The sequence below is a fragment of the Lactuca sativa genome, chromosome 3 (genome assembly GCF_002870075.4).
Source record: "Lactuca sativa cultivar Salinas chromosome 3, Lsat_Salinas_v11, whole genome shotgun sequence".
In the NCBI taxonomy this organism is placed as follows: domain Eukaryota; kingdom Viridiplantae; phylum Streptophyta; class Magnoliopsida; order Asterales; family Asteraceae; genus Lactuca; species Lactuca sativa.
The window spans coordinates 174,203,354-174,223,328 of record NC_056625.2 but is presented as its reverse complement, the minus strand read 5'-3'; the positions used below and the strand labels follow the sequence as shown (position 1 = coordinate 174,223,328).

The following is a 19,975-nucleotide window of genomic DNA, read 5'->3' as shown; positions in this document are numbered from 1 at the left end:
AAATCCATTTATACTTTATATACCATTATTTTGGAAAAAATAACGATTTGATCTCATAACCTGTTGAACAGATCAAAAGGAGGTAAACGGAAGAAATTTATCCGTTTCTTAGGGCTTTTCTATTAAAAAAAATTAAGACTTAATCGTTAAATTTTATAAAATAATGAGACTTTTCTAGAGATTTAAATAAATCAACTTATACATTTGCTTCAAGTTCTTTACACTCATTCTTTGTTAGAGTCACATATAACTTTTTAAACCTTCTCACTAACGTTCATGACTAAAACATTCATCATCAATCTCTCTTAACAGATCCATAACCAATCTATATTTCAAAACTTTTGAAAACCCATTACACAACCCACTCAAAACAACCAAATCAGGCCGAATAGGCCTCTCTAACATCTCTCCAAAAACACTAAACACACCATCATAATCATTAGTTTGCAAGAATGATAAAATCAACATCTTCACGTAATCTTCATTTAGACAACAATTACTCTTCGCCATGCTTTTATAAAGTTGAAAAGCACGATCAGGGTTCTTTCGAACACATTGGGCTTTAATTAGGACATAAAAAGTCGAAGAATTTGGTACTAATTTCTTTTTATCAAGTTCTTTAACCAAATAAGTAATTTTCTTGGTTTTTTCCTATGTTACAAAGTCCCAACAACAATGCGTTGTCAAAATATAAGGTTTGATTCCATTTCTTATCATCTCTTCAAAAATCTGATTACTCTTTTCGATTTTACCTGATTCTGAACATGCAGTGATTAATGTGTTGCAAGTTACCGTATTAGGAGCCACATTTAACCTTTCCATTTCATGGAAAATCTTAAAAGAATAGTTTCTCATCTTTATAGAATCCATGGATTATTATGTTGTTAGTGATAAAATTTGGGTTGATTCCATTCTTCTCCATTGTAAGTTTCAAGTTGATGTCGACTGTTAGTAGCCCTTGGTTGATGTATGCAGTTATCAATGTATTGTAGGAGGAGACAAAAGGGTTTAGCCCAATGGTGTCATCGAATACTTGGACTGCATTCTCTAGCCTCCCTAATTGAACATAATCATTCATCACCATATTGAGAGTTATCACATTGATTGTGATCTTGGATCTTCTCATTTGGTTGTAAAATGGTAACATGATGTCTACTTAATTGAAAATGAGCAATGAACTCATATACATGTTACATGATTCAATGGTGGGAAGAAATATGTATTCCTTCATTTTACAAAATGTATTTGTTACATCCTTGAATTGTTTCACCTGTACATACATTTTAAAAAGTGTATCGAAGACACGAGGAGTGGAATCACAAATTCGATAACAGTGAAGAAGAGAATCAAAGAGCTTAGAATAGGGTTTATATCAAAAGAACAAATGATCTTCTTTAAAATGGATTCAGTTGACAAAAATTTACGATTCCTGGTGAGGATGTGGAGGACGATGGAATTTGTTTCAAGGGTGAGTAAATTAGGGTTGTGAAGTTCAATCCATTTGAAGAATTTGAGGGAAATGGTGTAATCGTTTTGACGCTTTCAGAGAATGTCCTTCACTCCAAATGAATTTGATTCGGTTAATAGTTTTATCTAGCTTAGCCCAATCAGAGTGAAGAAGATGACTGTAAGCTATGTTTATGTAATCAAGATCTTGACCTTTGGGTTCTTGGATTATTCTATGGGGTATTGTAATAGGACTCCATTTAGTTCTAAGGATAGAAGAATTAGGGTTTTTCGTGGTTGAATCAATAAGAGTTTAAATTCGACGAATTTGTATAGAATTCATGTTATGTGTCTTAATATTCTTGATTGCCAGATGTATCTTTGTGATCCGTGTCAACAAATTTAAACAAACACATCTCAGTTTTTATAGTGTATCACTTAAAACATTTAAAATTTTTTTATAGCTAATTAGCATCCATTAATCAGATCTTAAGGAGTTCGGCTATAGGTGTTATTAACCAACCAACTTTCAGGATTTAGTGAGAAAGGAAAGAAGCCTATAGAAAATCTGCTAATAAAAACCCATATCAACATCTTAGACTACACGGAGCGGGCAATGCCATTAGGCGTTTTTCTGAAATGGAATACAAACAACGACATTATGACGCCTTCAACACCACCCCCTATTGCGTTTTTGTGTGTTATGAAAAGACGCGTTACCATAGTAACGAAAGGTAACAAGCTCTTTTTGAGCTCTTTTAGACTGGAATGGTCATACTTTCGACCGTTTGCAAACAGTCACAATTTAAAAAAAATCCCTATTATTATAAATACATAAAAATTTACCTTCATTTTACCTTCATATTTTCAACAAACTCTTTCAACAATCCCCATTTCTTTCAATTTCAAAATTTTCATTTTACCTTAATACTTTATTTAATAAAAAAAAATGGAACCTTTTGATCCATTCCATCCATACAACCATGATATCGACGAGGATGATATGTTCATAGGTATGATGTATCAATATGTTACCGGCATGATACCGCCAAAGCCAACTCCACTACTGACCTGACGTGCGTCGTTGAACAGAGATCGTGAAGAAGGGCATAGACGTCTAGTACATGATTATTTTGCGGATAATTGTGTCTACCAACCAAGCGATTTTAAAATAAGGTTTCGTTTGCAGAAAAATGTGTTTCAACGGATAGCCAATGCAATAAAAAGTAGGTACCGTAATTATAGTTGTTTCAAAATTTTAATATATGTTCTTTAGATTATTAAATAATTGTTTTGAAATTTTATTATATGTTAATTTGATTATTAAATAATTGTTTTAAAAATTTAATATATGTTCTTTAGATTATTAAATAATTGTTTTAAAATTTTAATATATGTTATTTAGATTATTAAATAATTGTTTTAAAAATTCATTATATGTCTAGGTATGCATATTTCCATCCGAGGTGTGATGCGAGAGGTAAACGAGGTTTTATAGGGTTGCAAAAATATGTTGCTGCAATCAAGCTTATGGCTTTAGGGGAATCATCTGATTCTATTGATGACAATATGAGAATGTCAAAGCGAACTACACGAGAAAGTTTGTATAAATTGGCGAGAGGTGTTCGGTGACAAATACTTGCGCAAACCTTCATTGAATGACATGCAACAACTATATGCGGTGCATGAAGAATGACATGGTTTTCCGGGAATGCTTGGAAGCATTAATTGCACAAAGTGGATATGAAGAAATTATCCTATGGCGTGAAAAGGTCAATACAAAAGTGGTCTTCTTGGATCGCATTCGTTAGTATTAGAGGTTGTTGCGTCACAAGACTTATGGATTTGACATGTTTTTTTCGGAGTTGCGAGTTCTAACAACAACGTAAACGTTCTTGATCAGCCACCAATATTTCAGGACCTTTTGACAGGAGAGGCATTGGATGCTTCTTTCACAGTAAATGTCCATGAGTATAAGTTCGGGTATTACCTCACGAATGAAATATACCCACTATATTCCACGTTTGTGAAGACATTTCGACACCCTATAGAACCAAGAGAAAACTTTTTCAAGAGAAGACAAGAAGGAGCACGTAAGGACGTGGAACGTGCTTTCGTAGTTGTGAAAGCAAAATGACACATAGTTAAACATGCGGCACAAGCATATGAACTGGACACTCTACGAGATATTATGTATGCATGTATCATTATGCATAACATGGCGAGTGAAGATAAAGGACAAAACATTGCAGAGTATTCGCCTACGGAACCTGGACACATTCAATTTCAACCGGAGACAACATAATACTTACATAGAGTTGTTAATATTCAAGACCAACGAGAACACAAACAACTTCGAGAAGACTTGGTAGATCATATCTACGATGACACTGAAATTGATTTAGATCGAAATGTAATTTGTTTCGTCTTTTTTTTTTTGGATTTTAGGTTTTTAAATGTGTTTTTATCCTTAGTTGTAATTTTTTTATGTTGTTTTTAGTTTAGGATTTAAATTTTTATTTTCATTTTTTAAATGTTATTTTTAATTTATGATTTAATTTATACTATAAACAAATATTATGACATAAATAAAGAAAAGAAATTCGAAATATAAATACTAAAAACATAAAAAAAAAAATAATAATAAAAAATAAGAGGTGCTATTACATGTTGTTTGGAGTTGTCTATTTCCACTTTGGGTGTTATAACACTCATCTATGACTAGGATGATGATGTGACACCTTTTGGATGTGGTAACATAGAATAACATGTTGTCCACACCCACCAGCCTTAGCAAAGGCTCCATAGACAAAGAGACCGCGGACCTTCTATTTTTTATTTTTTATTTTTTTATTTATTATTAATATTATTATTTTTTTGTATTTGGACAATCCGTCACAAACACCCCTATAGCCGGCATGATGTAATATTATTAAACATCAAAAACGCGATTTTGGTACTCTTCTATATGTGATTTATATAGATGATAATTTTTGATAAGAGGACATGTTAATTTTGTTTCCGCTCTAATGGGTATAGGTTTTATTTGGGCCCAAATTTGATCCAAAGAAGTCTTGGTAATTAGCTCGAACTTGTCAATCCGTTATGATGTTCCAAGAACCGATTCAAAGATTTGTTGTTTAATTAATGGAAGTTATTTATTGCTTAAATCTTCCATTGATATTTGTTTCTAGGATTTTTGATGGTTTCGATTGAGGTTTTCAAATTTTGGGATTTCTGTTTATTGGCTTAAGTCCGACTAATTTGTTTTTTGATAGCTAGTCATTCTCTCACATGCCTTTTTGATAAGTATTATTATTATTATTATTATTATTATTATTATTATTATTATTATTATTATTATTATTTTGCATTGGAATTTGTATCATACCAAAATTAACTTCATTTTATATGTTATACATGATAAGAGCTATATCTTTTTTCTTATTTTGAACCGACTATTATATTAAAACGGTGACCCTAGCAAGATGCTAGGGACCGAAAACTTACAACATACGTGGGAAGCATAAACAGAAAAGATAGGACATCAATTATATACAACTAATAGCTGACATACATCACTTATCCCAATCGACCCCATCACCTATATGCTTCCTATATTTGTCCAAAGTAAAGACCATAGTTTTAATAGAGTCCAATATCTTCGCCAGTTTCGAAGTCACGCCTCTAAATACCCGATCATTTCTCTGCTTCTAGAGGCTCCATAAAATTCCATATAAAATACAAGCCAACATCTCTTTCTTTTTTGGGCAATGACCCCAGCTCCAGGCAAAAATCTAAAACTTCAGTAACTCCTGAAAACTGTTTGTCTAGAAGGCTACACCAACTGAGCACCATGTTTATCGTGTCTCTCACAAAGGAACAAGATGTGAGGATATAGTTTGTCGTTTCCACAATGTTCCTGCACAGTCCACACATTGGGGAAAGTACCGGGATGTTCCTTTTTTGTTGCTCGTCTGCCGAAAGAATCCCTCCCTGTTTCGCACGCCATATATAACTCACTACATTTTTCGGGGCTGAATTTAACCACCAAAACTCCCCATCACTAATTGGATGTGACGCTTTATCCAGTTGACTCTGGAGTTTTGCCACGTTAAAGATCCCATCCACCACAAAATATGATCTCCATGTTATTCCACCATCATTTGAGTATAAGATATCCTTCGCCTCCATATTTAGTTTCCATAATCTGTTCTTCACCCTATCGATGCCTGCCCAAACCCCACTCGCCTTACATTTTAAGAAACAATACCAAGGTCGGTTTGTGTGATTATGAATCCCCCTAATGATTTGAGCCCAAAGAGATTGTGGTCTTGATTTGAACTTCCACCACTATTTTGCTAATAGAGCCAAATTTAGGTTCCTTAGAGAGCCCACACCCGCCCTTCCTACTTCCTTTGGAGCCTTCAGTTTAACCCAAGTAACCCAGTGTACTGTTGCCTTTTCGGATCCTCATCTCTAAAGGAATTGTCTTTGAATCTTTTTAATTCTTCAATTACTCCTATTGGGGCTGCGAATAGAGAGAGGTAGAACATAGGGAGATTTCCAAGGACTGATTTCGCCAAAGTCATTCTTCCACTAAAACTCAAAATCTTAGCCTTCCACATTGAGAATTTGGAGCAAAATTTATCTATAATCGGCTTCCAAGCTTTTTTCCTGATCATATTTTCTCCAATTGGAACCCCAAGGTAGGTGAATGGAATGGATGATGGGGCACATCCCAATGGAGCCGCCCAACTGTATACCTTCGAGTGTACTACACCAATACCGAATACCTTTGACTTGTTGAGTTTACTTTCAGCCCGGATACAACATGGAAACATCTCAGGATTCTGTCCAGATTGGAGATGTTTTTCATTGACCAATCACCAATAAATAAAGCATCATCTACATAAAACAAATGAGAAACATAAATGTTAGAGTTCGGAATGGGAACTCCATCACACACCCATTTTTTGTAGCCGCCTTCATCATAACATTTAGTCCTTCCATTTCCATTATAAAGAGGAAAGGTGATAACGAGTCGCCTTGCCGCACCCCTTTAGACATAGAAAACTCCATCGTTAGGTTACCATTAACCAATATCGACGCGCTAGAGTATTCTAGACACCCTTTTATCCATCTTCTCCAATTTCATCCGAAATTCATTTGTTCAATTACCGTGTTAAGATACTCTCAATTTACCGAGTCAAACGCCTTATGGAAGCCCGCCTTGAATAAGAACATCTTCCGGTCGCATTTTTTTTACCCACGAGCATAATTCATTTACGATCAAAGGACCCTCTAGTATACTCCTTCCTTCCGCAAATGTCGATTGTGCCTCATCAATACAACTACCGATACATTTTTCACCCGGATCACCAAGGCTTTTGTGACAATCTTGTATGGAGCACTAATAAGACTTATTGGTCTATAATCATTTAAGGATAGCATGTCCATAATCTTAGCCGCGAGGGATATGAATGACGAGTTTCATACCTTGGAAAAACTTGTTGGATTAATGTCTAAGTCCATAACAACATTTGGTATGTACTTGACCCGACCCGGCATGGTCCATTTGGGTTGCACTTCACCGACACAATTTATATGGATAATCTTTTGAGAATAGTATGTTTATGATTAATATTAATATATTATAAGTTCTAATATATTAATATGGAATCATATTATTTAATTAGTATTGATCAAGAATTAATTTATAATTAATTAAGTGATCAAAAGGAACTAATTAAATATGGACTCTTATATATATGGAATGGGCCAAGTTCATTTAGGTTGGGCTAAGCTTTCATGGATAGTCCATGGAGTGTTTAACCCATGGATCCTAGGAAATGAAAGGTCATGGGTATTAGGGTTTAACCCTAATCCTCCACACTATATAAAGATGTCCTTGGTTGGTGAAATTGGCACTAGTGTGATACACTAAGAGGGCTAGCCGATTTCACTAGGAGAGAACCAAGTATTCATATTCTCTAAAGTCTTCCAAGGTGTCTTGGTGATTTGTGATTCCACTTGAGGCTTCCACACTATTGGGGCTAAGCTCTTAAAGCTTGAAGACATCAAGCTACATCAAGAGGTATGTATTCTATCTTGTTACATTCATAGTTTTTGTATGCTAGATTAGGATAATACCTTGGATGTTCTTATTTGCATGTATAATAGAGAAAACATAGATCCAAGGTATTTAGGGTTGCATATACACTTAGGAAGTGTTAAAATGCTCAAAACCCAACAGTGGTATTAGAGCCACGGGTTGTTTTCTGTTATATTGATGCAAATATTTTATTTTCAAAGTTGAAAAAAAAAAAAGGAAAAAAAACATGAAGTTTGTCAAATTTTAAGATAATTACTTGTTCTTGTGAAAAACTAATTATTTGTAAAATTTGAATAATTTGCTTTATGAGTTGAATTAGGTCAAATTTAATAAAAGATAAAATAATATGATTATTTTATTAGTTTTAAAAGTTTGATCTAAAGAGTTTTATTTTTTGAAACCTCCATAAGTTATGGATATGAAAAGGTTTTAAAAAAAAATTGATTCAAAGTTTTTATGGAGTTACAAAATTTGGTGTTAATGTTTTAAAGGATTCCATAACTTAAGAATAAGTTATGGATCACCAAAAGTTTTTTGTGTTACCTTGTTTTATGAGTGAATTTAGATTAATGAATAAAATTATGTGATAGCTGGTTTTAATCCAAATTAATCTAAGAATTGATTCTAAAATGTGTTTTTGTAACTTGTCCTCAAGTTATATGAAAAGTCACATTTAAGAATCATAAAACTCATAAAAAATTGGCAAAGGTTACAAAAATGAAGAGTCTAGTTCTAATTAAATGGTTTTATGACTCCATAACTTGTCCTCAAGTTATGGAGGACCAAGAGTCTCTTCATTTTATAAAATAAAATAAAATAAAAAAAGGTGTAACCTTAATTAATTCCATAAGTTATAAAATAAAGAAAAGTTAATTATTTTATTAGTTTAAAGTCTTCCATAACTTGTCCTCAAGTTATGGAACTTGAAGAGTTTTTGGATTAAAACTACTTTAAACACATAAGTTATGGAATTAATTAGTTTTGAATAGTTTCAAAACTTGCCCTCAAGTTTTGGAATTTGTAAAGTTTTCTCTTATGAATACTTTAATTCCAAGTTAGCCCTTAGAATTTTAAAAGTTAAAATTCAACCCTTATACTTTATAATATTATAAGTTAATAATATATATATGTATAAGAGTAAAGTCAGTCTTACCGCTAGTACGCCTCATTCACGAAGCCGGTCTATAAGGTGGGTATAAGGTTGTTGCCTATAAAATGGCAACTTAATGGGTGTCCACTCTCACCCACCGCTTGCTTGGCTGGTGGAGGGTCGTTAGCCGAACGGGTTTGACAGGACTATAATTATCCCTTCATTAAAAGTATTAATGATAAATACTAAGTAACTAAACTCTTATAAATACCCAATCTTAGTTACTTAGGAAAATGTGAATAAGGTGCTAATCCATGAAATTACACTTTGCAATTTGTTTAAGTCGGTTAGTGGAGCGTGTGTGGTTAACTGGCACACTAACTCGTATTTAACAAGGTAGGCAAAGGGTAACTTAATGTTTATCATAGTATCGGTGGAGTGTGTGTGGTTAACCGGCACATCGATTGAGGGGTAAACAGTTAAGGGTACCAAGTAATTTGCATGGTTACTTCACACCTTGTTTTGTGATCCTCGACATCCCAGTCACAAAACCTGAAGGGCACACTCGAGATTGAAACATGCCATTGAACAGTTCAATGAATCTCAAAGATCTAGGAGTTTCAAAACCAATTAAAACCTAATAATACATTTCGTTTATCTTGGTGGAAATTGGTGAATCGTCATTCACCTACCTTCAAATATTTTATAGCTTGGATTACGGCATACCTCTTCTAAGTTATAAAATAGTTTGTTGGGTCCTAGCCTTAATATTTCATATTGGGTGTCATATTAAGGACTTTAAAATCAACTATCTTGAATATCTCCCAAAAACATGTCTGGTTAGACATTTATGATCTTCCCAAATCTCTTGAAACAAGCTTTACTAAATGAAAATGATGTCCCTTGGAAATCATACTTCATTCACCTCCTCCAATTATTCTCCCTAACCAACAAGTTCAAGGTCACTCAAGCCCTATTGGCAAGGCAAGGTCTAGGTGTGATCACATCTTGGAGATGTAGTCACATATTGACAAGCCGGGAGAGTTGGGTGTCAAAGTCTTGAGAAAGTTGGTGGTTCAATCACTTTCTAAGTCACATAGTGAGTTCCTTCGGGACACCTATGAAACAGACTATGACAATAGTGACACAGGAAATCCAGAAAGGGATCGGCCATAGTCAACTCGGTTGACTATAGTGACACAGTGAGTCCCTTAATGATCTTATCTATTTGTTAAGATCAACTTCCTTAAAACTTGATGGACATTGACTATAGTGACACAGGAAATCCAGAAAAGCATTCTCTTCCCAATGGAAAGGGATCGGCCATAGTCAACTCGGTTGACCAAATGGTAAAGAGAAAAGCTAAGTCTGTGATAGTACCATGTACCATTATCAAAGGGTCCATATGTTTATATTGCCAAAGAAAGGGGCATTGGTTGCGAAGCTGCCAAATTTACCTTAGGCTGTTAAAGTCAATAAGTTTGACTCTACTTCAGGTAAAGTCCACTATCTAACTCTGTTAAGTTTCTATTCTGAGATTCTTGATACATGATGTGACTAGGTCACATGGTGATGTTTTAAGAATCAAAGAAAAGTAAAGGAACTTAAAGAAAGAATATGCTGAATCTGATCGCGTAGATGGATTTCTATCGCATAGTTTGAAGATCGGATTCTTGAGCTACTTCTTAGGAGTTTTGAGATATTGCTTAGGAATAGATAACAACAAGTTTTCATATGGATTGTAAGGATAAGTTTTTCCGCAAAGTTTTAAAATAAAAGAAATTTTTTTTGATTTTATTTATTTTAAAATATTCTTACAATGGCTTTTGAGGAAAAATTGCTGCTTATATGATTCCATTAAGAGCAAGAGTGGAAATATGAAGTTGATTCTTTCATTTGTGGTAATGTCTATATTTACCAAATAAGGAAAGATTCTCATCACCCAAGTTTCATTTGGACCGGGACTTGGAATCATGCAAGTTATATAGCATGATGAATGAGAACTTTCAAGTTTTGGAAGAATTAAGACTAATTACTGGTTCACATGGATGTGTGAGTCAAGTGAAGGACTAAAGGATCGAGTACACAGTCTTGTGCACTGATTAAGTCCACCACAAAAGATCGATAAGATTATTCGTCATAGTTTACTAAAGCTCAGTAAATATGATTATACTTACATGCTTAAGTGTAACTCTGAGACATTGGAAAAGGTTCCAATGTAAGGCAGAGCGAATAAGAAGAATCAAATTAGGCAGAAGGATAAAAGTTTCTCAAATCTGAAAAGATGGGAGAGTACTTTAGTATCAGTTTTTGTGATCATCTTAATGATTAAGAAACCATATCAAAATTAGTTCTCTAAGGAAATCTTAGTGCATTCTTATGACTAAGAAGAGGAACTTGAATTGTTGAAATGGTTAAATCAAGAAGATGAGTCATACTTCGTTCCAATACAAGTCTTAGAGTCATACTCCAAGATTGTCATTTGAGTGACATGTCTTAAAGAAGGTTTAAAACACTTGTCAAATGTAAGAGTAAAAGTTTTCTACTCTTGTACATTTGAAATTGGTAAGTTGTGATGTTTTGGATAAAACAAAGACCAACTTAGGCCAATTGGGTAAAGTGTTTTTCTTGATTAGAATCCGCACTATCTCTTGGATGTTTGACAAGGGAGTCTTATATGTCAAGAGGACAGTGGGAGTCTTAAAGGTCTTGAAAGTCTCAAGAAATAATCAAGAATAAAACCTGAAGTTCTTCACTAGCACACGACTTGAGGTTTATAACCTATCGTGTTGACATATATGTGCCCATTCCAGTTAAAGTTGGCTTTGCATATGAGTTCTTAGAGTTCTCAGTTTGTTGCATAACAACTTCGAAGCAATGGCAGGCCCTTGAGCTGCCAGGTGGCAAGAAGTTAAGATTGAGTTCAATCCATATGGTTTTGGATTTGTCATTATCTTTGTCTTGTGATTATGGTTTGACAAATTCATATGGGTAGGAACTCATACACCATATAAATCTAAGTGTCATAAGGTTTCTCTCCGATTCATGAAAATGATGGTGAGGAAACACTTTCACTAAGTAGATTTTACGAAGATATCAATTGTGTTATTTGCATTTTCAAAAGTCGTTAGTGGAGCGCGTGTGGTTAACCGGCACACTAACATGGACTTGTGAGAAATGGCAAATGCCTAAGCAATTGAGACTATGATTACGGTATCCCTTTTCATGGTTCTTGAAATTGCTTAGATACACAGGTGAGCTATCTACGGAAAGGGTGTATGAATCTAAATTTTAGACTGTCCAGCTGATTTCTGAGTACATGTCAAAGCTAGTGGGAGCATAAGTGTTATGCTAATAATCATCATGTTAGTGGGAGCATGATAATTATGATAAGTATTGCAAGTTAGCAATGTTAATTATAGAAAACAAAAGTTTCAATTGGGAAAAAGTTGTTTTGCTATAATTAAGGGAGAGGAAATTATGCTTCATCTCAAATCTATAAGCTTAGATCGTGAGGTTTTAATCATTTAGTCAAAGATATATATGAATTTCATGTTGGAATGGCTCAACATAAGGAAATTCTGTATATGGGTCCATTATTTGCGTTCTAAAATTCGATTATGATTACGGCATCCCTTTTCATAATCTGAATTATGAGAACTTGGCAAATTGAAATGGAAATATTATAGCAAAAGACTGGTTTAGTCTTTATGTAAGACATCATGAATCGTGTCCCATATGCTTCGGATATAGGATCGATTACATGTGCTATATTCATCCGTTCTAAAATTTTCCAAATGCCTGGGGCATTAAGAAGGGAAAAGGTTTAGAACTGGATATGACTAAAAGGATTAAACAATTGTCGAGGACAATCTAAGGTTTACCAAAGATTGGTTACTCAAGGACAATTGGAAGTATAGTGATAATTCTGGAAGGACCATATTGACATAATCTGTAAGGAGGCAACTCTTGTTCAGAAGTGATAGTCAAAATGGAATCTGGAAATGTTTCAAAGTTTAGAATTTTCAATCTGTGTAAGATTAAGGAAACTTAATGCAAGAAGAATATTTCCAAGGAGTTGATCTCCTTTGGAATACTCTGTAATGATTGTTGCCAAGTCTTTATGACTTTGTGCATAATCATTACGAGAAGATCAATGCATATAAGTTTAGAATCTAACAGATTTCAGTAAATGGCATGAATTTGGAATTCTTGCATTTGCGGTAAGGATTTGGGAGTGTGAAAAGAGAATCATTGAAGTTATGTTCAATTGATCTAGTTCACAAAGTAAGGATCATAGACAAACATAGTATGCATACTTGGTGTGTGGCATGACTAGTGTTTAAGAAAACATAGTGTACATGCTTGGAGCATGGGACAACTATTGTTTTAAATTCAAGAATAAAGTTGATAGTTGAAACAGTATACAATGAATAATGTGTAATCATATGGTGATAAATAAAAGGTGTTTTATTTATGTTCAAAGAGTTGATACCATATTGGATTCAATTATTATTGTGTTTCACTTTGCATGTTTTGACTTCCCAAATAAACTAGGTTATTCTTCCGGAATGACTAAGTTATTCAAACCATCCACAGTCGGTCATATGTTGGAAGTAGATATGAATTAAGACTGTCATGGGTTGGCTTGTAGAGGTCTAAGGTGTTGGACAAAGGGCTACAACACTCATGAGTGCTCATAAGTTCTGAGTATTGGATTCAACCCGCGCTCATTGGAATCACTTCATGGATTTTTATCACGAGTGATCATGAGACGATAATATCTTATATTCTTCAAACCTAGAGATATGAGTTGTTACTATGAGTTGGTTGTACATTGATTGCACGAAAACGCATTTGGTAACTCGGTGCTATAAAACGTGCCTTTGTGTATGATTCAACAAGTAGTAGAACAAGCCATATGAGTCGAAGTTTATCCATTCCTTTTACCTTCGGGATAAAAGCGATATCTGTGGGCCCCTCGATGATTTGATGATGACAAATGGAAGTGCTCGGCCGGGCCAGGACTGATTTGATTTGTTCAATTAGTCAGTCGTCATAAATCGGAAATCGGGAAACAACAAATGGACAGAGAGAATGATTATAATCCATGTCTCAGTCCATATGATATCTAGAATGGAGGAATATATGATCCCTTATCTAATGGACAAGTTCTTTGACAAGATCAGAGTTCGACAGCAGCTTTAAGAGCTACGATTGCCAGTTAGGTTTGAAGTCATACGCAATAATAGTTTTAGACTTATCCAAGTGGGAGACTGTTGGATTAATGTCTAAGTCCATAACTATATTTGGTATGTACTTGACCCGACCCGGCATGGTCCATTTGGGTTGCACTTCACCGACACAATTTATATGGATAATCTTTTGAGAATAGTATGTTTATGATTAATATTAATATATTATAAGTTCTAATATATTAATATGGAATCATATTATTTAATTAGTATTGATCAAGAATTAATTTATAATTAATTAAGTGATCAAAAGGAACTAATTAAATATGGACTCTTATATATATGGAATGGGCCAAGTTCATTTAGGTTGGGCTAAGCTTTCATGGATAGTCCATGGAGTGTTTAACCCATGGATCCTAGGAAATGAAAGGTCATGGGTATTAGGGTTTAACCCTAATCCTCCACACTATATAAAGATGTCCTTGGTTGGTGAAATTGGCACTAGTGTGATACACTAAGAGGGCTAGCCGATTTCACTAGGAGAGAACCAAGTATTCATATTCTCTAAAGTCTTCCAAGGTGTCTTGGTGATTTTTGATTCCACTTGAGGCTTCCACACTATTGGGGCTAAGCTCTTAAAGCTTGAAGACATCAAGCTACATCAAGAGGTATGTATTCTATCTTGTTACATTCATAGGTTTTGTATGCTAGATTAGGATAATACCTTGGATGTTCTTATTTGCATGTATAATAGAGAAAACATAGATCCAAGGTATTTAGGGTTGCATGTACACTTAGGAAGTGTTAGAATGCTCAAAACCCAACAAAACTCCCCACCTATTCGAAGAATTTAACAAATCTCATAATGTCTTCATTTATAACATTCCAATAAAATTTAAAAAATTGGAACATAAATCCATCTGGTCCCGGGGCTTTGTCTGATCCACAATATCATATTTCATGCTTGATCTCCCCAACTATGAAAGGCCTCTCCAGCGAGCAACTCTCCTCCTGTGAAAGTCTTTTAAATCTATTGTTGTGAACCTTTGGTCGGCTCTTTCATTTCTCTTCGAATTTCAGGGAAAAGAAACAAAAAACCTCATTTCTTATGGAAGCAGGATTTAGGTCCCAATGGCCATTTATCATCAGTCCATGTATGTGTTTCCTCCTATTTTGATTATTTACATACCCATGGAAAAAAGAGGTGTTTTCGTCCCCATCAACCAAGTATTTCACTTTCGCCTTTTGCTCATATCCATGGCTCTCGCTTTTTCAATTTTAGAAATTCTTCTCACATATTTTGTTCTGTTCCCAATTTCGTGCCCCAACAATGATCCTGATTCCACATTCAAATCAATTTGTGCTAGTTTACTCCTGCACTTAATCAATTCCCCATTTTCTTTGGCAAAATTGGAATCATGCCATTCCTTTATTCCTGCTTTAAGGAATCGGAGCTTAGCAGCCATAAAAGAATCAGCACATCCAAATCCTCTGAATTCAACCCACGCCCTCAACACCACCTCATGAAATCCCATATGGTACATCCAAGAATTAAAAAATCTAAATGGTCTCGGGCCAAAATCCTCGCAATCATTTTTCATCACTATTAGACAATGGTCCGACAAGTCCCTAGGGAGGACCGTCACCAAGCTTCCAGGAAAGGTGTAACGACCATAAAATTTCAACCAATTTTAACTTTTCAAAAACAACCCATTTTCTTAATGTTATTACAAAAAGGTTTTCAACACAATTATTATCAGAGTCTTCCCAGAATCACAGCATAAAACATAATCATGAGGAGCGGTACGATCACGCCTTTGCCTTGCCACGGTCTCCTGAAGAACCTGAAAAACATTAAACCACCACTGTAAGCCCAAAAGCTTAGTGAGATACCCCCAAAATACCAACCACATATACCATATACGCATAACATGCCATATTATAACAGAACACAGAACAACCATGCACTTCGGGTCTACTATGTGACTGGTCCGCCGTGCTGGCCTTCAGTCCAGCTGGTCCACCCTCCGAGTCTAGCCATATACATCGAGTCTACAGTGTGATTGGTCCGCCCACACCGGGCCTTCAACCCACCTGGTCCACTCTATGAGTCTATAGTATGACTGGTCCGCCCGTACTGGGCCTTTAGTCAGCCTGGTCCACTCACCGAGCCTCGGCACGTCTGGTCCGCCCTCTTGGGGCCTACAGCCTATCCGAACCGCTCGCTGGGCCTTCGGGGCAAACGGTTCGCCCTGGGTATGTTGGCCTATAGCACAAAGCAGGACCCGCCTCAACCCCACCCAAGTCCAACAACCATGTGCACATAAACATTCAATCATATAACAATTCACATTCAATCAAGCCGATCTAGCAGATCACATAACATATCATCATCCTAACCAGGATACCGACCTAACCGGTCACTAGCATAGCATCATCCTAAATACTAGGATACCGACCTTAACCAGGTCTCTAACATATACCATCCTAGCTACCAGGATGCAAACATATCAAAGCAATAACATAACAACAAATACCCGGATATCAATCCGATAAAGGGTCGGCCTTGGTGCCTTAGAACCTGTTGATATAGTGAGGATAACTCACCTTGCAACTGCCGAACTCTGAACTGAAGAAGCAGATTCCCGAATCACCGCCTCACTGAAAATCCCGAACTATCCGAAGCAGCAACACAATCATTAGACCAAGCACAATATCCTTCCAAGGGTAAATTGACCAAATTACCCTTAACTCAATCCGGCCCATAACTAAGGCCCACAATCAAAATATGAAAGGCCCAACACTAGATAAGCTCTCAAGCCCACTAATGGCCCAAAGACCAAAAGTCCGAAGAAAAGCCTAATATTGGCCCAATTTACTAAATTGGGCCCACCTCACCAAATGGGCCTAGACCCATGGTCCATAATAATTAGTGAGTCCACAATATTCCATACATAATGTCCAGTCACGGCCCAAGATCTATCAGCCCAATCTCCTAAGGCCCGAAAATGAAAACCCAACAGAGGGAGTACGCGGGTCGTACCCTCCTTGGTACGCTGAGCGTACAACGCTGATCGCGAAAAGGAAACGGGACACAGACCCACTACGCTGGGCGTACTCTCAGTTACGCCCGGCGTAACTCTGCTGAACAACAACTTCCCATAAGATCTTAATGGCTTTAGCTCTTAAGCCCAAACTTCAGATCCATAGACCAAATATGCCTAGGATTCATAAAGTCTCAAACTTTATTACTTGGGACGTCCATAAAGCTCTTAATCCATTAACACCTATCTATAACACATAAGAGACAACGAAAACCCTTGGGACCTCATTTTTCTTACTCAAGACCTCTCTTAAGGTCTAAAAGGACAACTAATCTCAACCAACTCGAAACATGCATCAAGATGAGGGTTTTGGGGACAAGAATGATGTCAAAACTCCACCACACAAAGATCTACACAATATGATTGTCAAGCAAGAGACTTTATACCTCAAAAGGGCTCTAGAAGATGATGTTATTCCATATCTAAAAGCTCCAACTTCCCAAGTCCTTCTTTGACAACTCCCTCCTTTCCTCTTCCAAGCTTAAACTTCCAAAATGAGCTTCCCAAGGTCAAGATCTCACAAAAAGGAAGGGAGAGGCGTTCCAGGGTTTCTCTGAGGTTGGGGAGACTGATAATGTGGCTAGGGTTTGAGCCATTATGTTCCTTATATAGTGGCTCACCCGCAAATTAGGCTTTAAAGACCCTGGACGTACGCTGGGCGTACATCCAGTAAGCTGGGCGTACGCATCCCACATACCCGCGTTCAGTCACCCAAATTCGCTGGGCGTAACCCAGCCTACGTTGGGCGTACTAAGCGTGTCCCATTCTCATACTTGGCCTTCCTTATCAACTTTTCCCATTAAGGGCTATAATCGACAATATCTTCGAAACGCCGCAACTCCTCTATTCTAAACCCGTTCCCGATGAACTCTATATCCACATCAAGGACCGAAACGCCCATACTCTTGCTCTCGGGGACCCATACATAGATATTTCAAGAACGGGGCGTTACTGTGACAACACGAAACTTCTAACCCATGTAATTGATCCGTGTTTCAGCACTAAAACTTGAGTTCATTGTCTTTTATTAAATCTTGTTATTCCATATGGGTGCTTTAGACTTAGTATAATTTAGATATGAGTCTTAGGAAGGGTTGGAGAGTGTTTAGTATCACAAAATCGGGCCAAAACTCACCAAATAACGTGTGTGCGGCCACACACTTGTGTGTGCGGCCACACACCTGTGTGTACGGCCACACACCCAACCGCAAACACCCTCAACCTCACACCCAATTCAATTTATGGATGGATACCTCTTCATTCATTCATTTAGATGTTCTCTTCCCTCTCTCTACTTTCTCTCTCTAAATCATTAACCAAGAACACTTGGAAGGCTTCATAAGCGTGATCTACTTCATCTTCAAGCTAAGTGTAGTGGTAAACACTTGAATCCCAAGCTTAAAACTCATTATATTCATCATATTCATCATCCCATGAAGGTGTACGGCCGCTCACCTTCAAATGGGGGCAGCATACATTCAAAATTCCCAAGTATGAAGAGCATACACTTCAAAAATCAACATATGGACTCAAATGAGGAGTGTACGGCCGCACACTCCTGTGTACGGCCGCACACACCCTCTGTAAGGCCGCACACTCTTGTGTGCTGCCTCACACACACACCTTGCCGCACTCCCCAGCCGCACACTCATTTTCAAGACCATACACCCACTCTAATACCCATTTTTGGCCCTAAACTTGCATAAATCATTAAGTTTGGATCATAGGACACTTATTCTTAGTAACTCCAAGCCCTAAGGATGTTTTCCCATCATGTTTAGTCATGGAAAAACCTTAGTTCTAACTCATTTATGTGTCATCACATGTAAAATAGGGGCCATAGGAGTTCAGGGCATCCGTTGACACTCGATCTCTACATTAAGCGGTGAGTTCATACCCCTACCCTTTTTCTTTGTTTTTAACTGTTTTCAGGGGGAACACAAGCAAAGTACAAGGGTTTCTTGTACTCAAAACTTATTTTTGTGTGTGTGTTTCACATTTCATATGCTTTTAACACTGATATACACAACTGATAACCATATGAACATGCAGATTACGTAACATATTATTTGTGAAATGGGTTTTATAAACTGTTAGGTTTTATATATTTCATAAATGGTTTTCCACATTTTATCAGTTAAAAGCATGACATTAGAACATATGAACATGAAACTTGTACACTGTATATCCTCGGTAACACTCCACAGAGATACGCGAGTGGAGGACTATCATATTATTACTAGTAAATTTGTTATTCCTGTATGATTGGAGACACGTCCTCGGCGAACACTCCACAGAGATACGCGAGTGGAGGACTACACTCGTAACAAAAATCTCTGGGATTTAGAGAGCGTGACTTGAGTGTATAGATCTATACGGGGCTGACTACCCCACACCTGGCTGCTAGCTACGGCCGAACTGAAATGGTTCAAGGGTGACGAAAGTCATAAGGTGATGTGGACTACATATTGCCATATCTAGTCTATCGTATGGTTATGGAACTCGCAATTAGGATAACAGTGATTTACTTAATAGTAATAATGAATAATTCAACACATTTTACAAGATAACCAGGTTTCAGAATACATCTTTTACATCGGTAACCAACATTTAGGAAAGCATGGGGCTTTCCTGGAGAAAACATTTACATAACTAGAAAAGTGTAACAAACTGAATAACCTTACATGTTTTACAATTGGTAAAATACAATCAGGAAAGTATGGGACTTTCCTGGGGATCCATTGATCCATAACCAGAACAAAATAACAAAACAGATAACCTAAATGTACATTTTCAAAAGGGTAAACATGTTTTCAGTGTACAACTTTACATTAAATATTGTGAAACAGTAACCAACCTTTTTAAGAAAATGTGGGATTTCTTGGCGTATGTTAAATTTTCAGAAAAAGAAAAGGAAACATGAACATTTTCACAAAACAAAAACCGCTTATAAACTCACCAGCGTTATGCTGATTTTCAAACCGCTTGTGTTCTCTGGTCAACGTTAGAACAGGTACCCAAAGAT

The 19,975-nt window shown here is 36.3% G+C and overlaps 1 pseudogene; it reads right to left on the bottom strand.

Annotated features, from left to right (window-relative positions):
* Positions 1-267: 267 nt before the first annotated feature.
* LOC111885300 (pentatricopeptide repeat-containing protein At4g26680, mitochondrial-like) lies at positions 268-1,789 on the bottom strand (annotated as a pseudogene).
* Between the last annotated feature and the right edge of the window lie 18,186 nt (positions 1,790-19,975).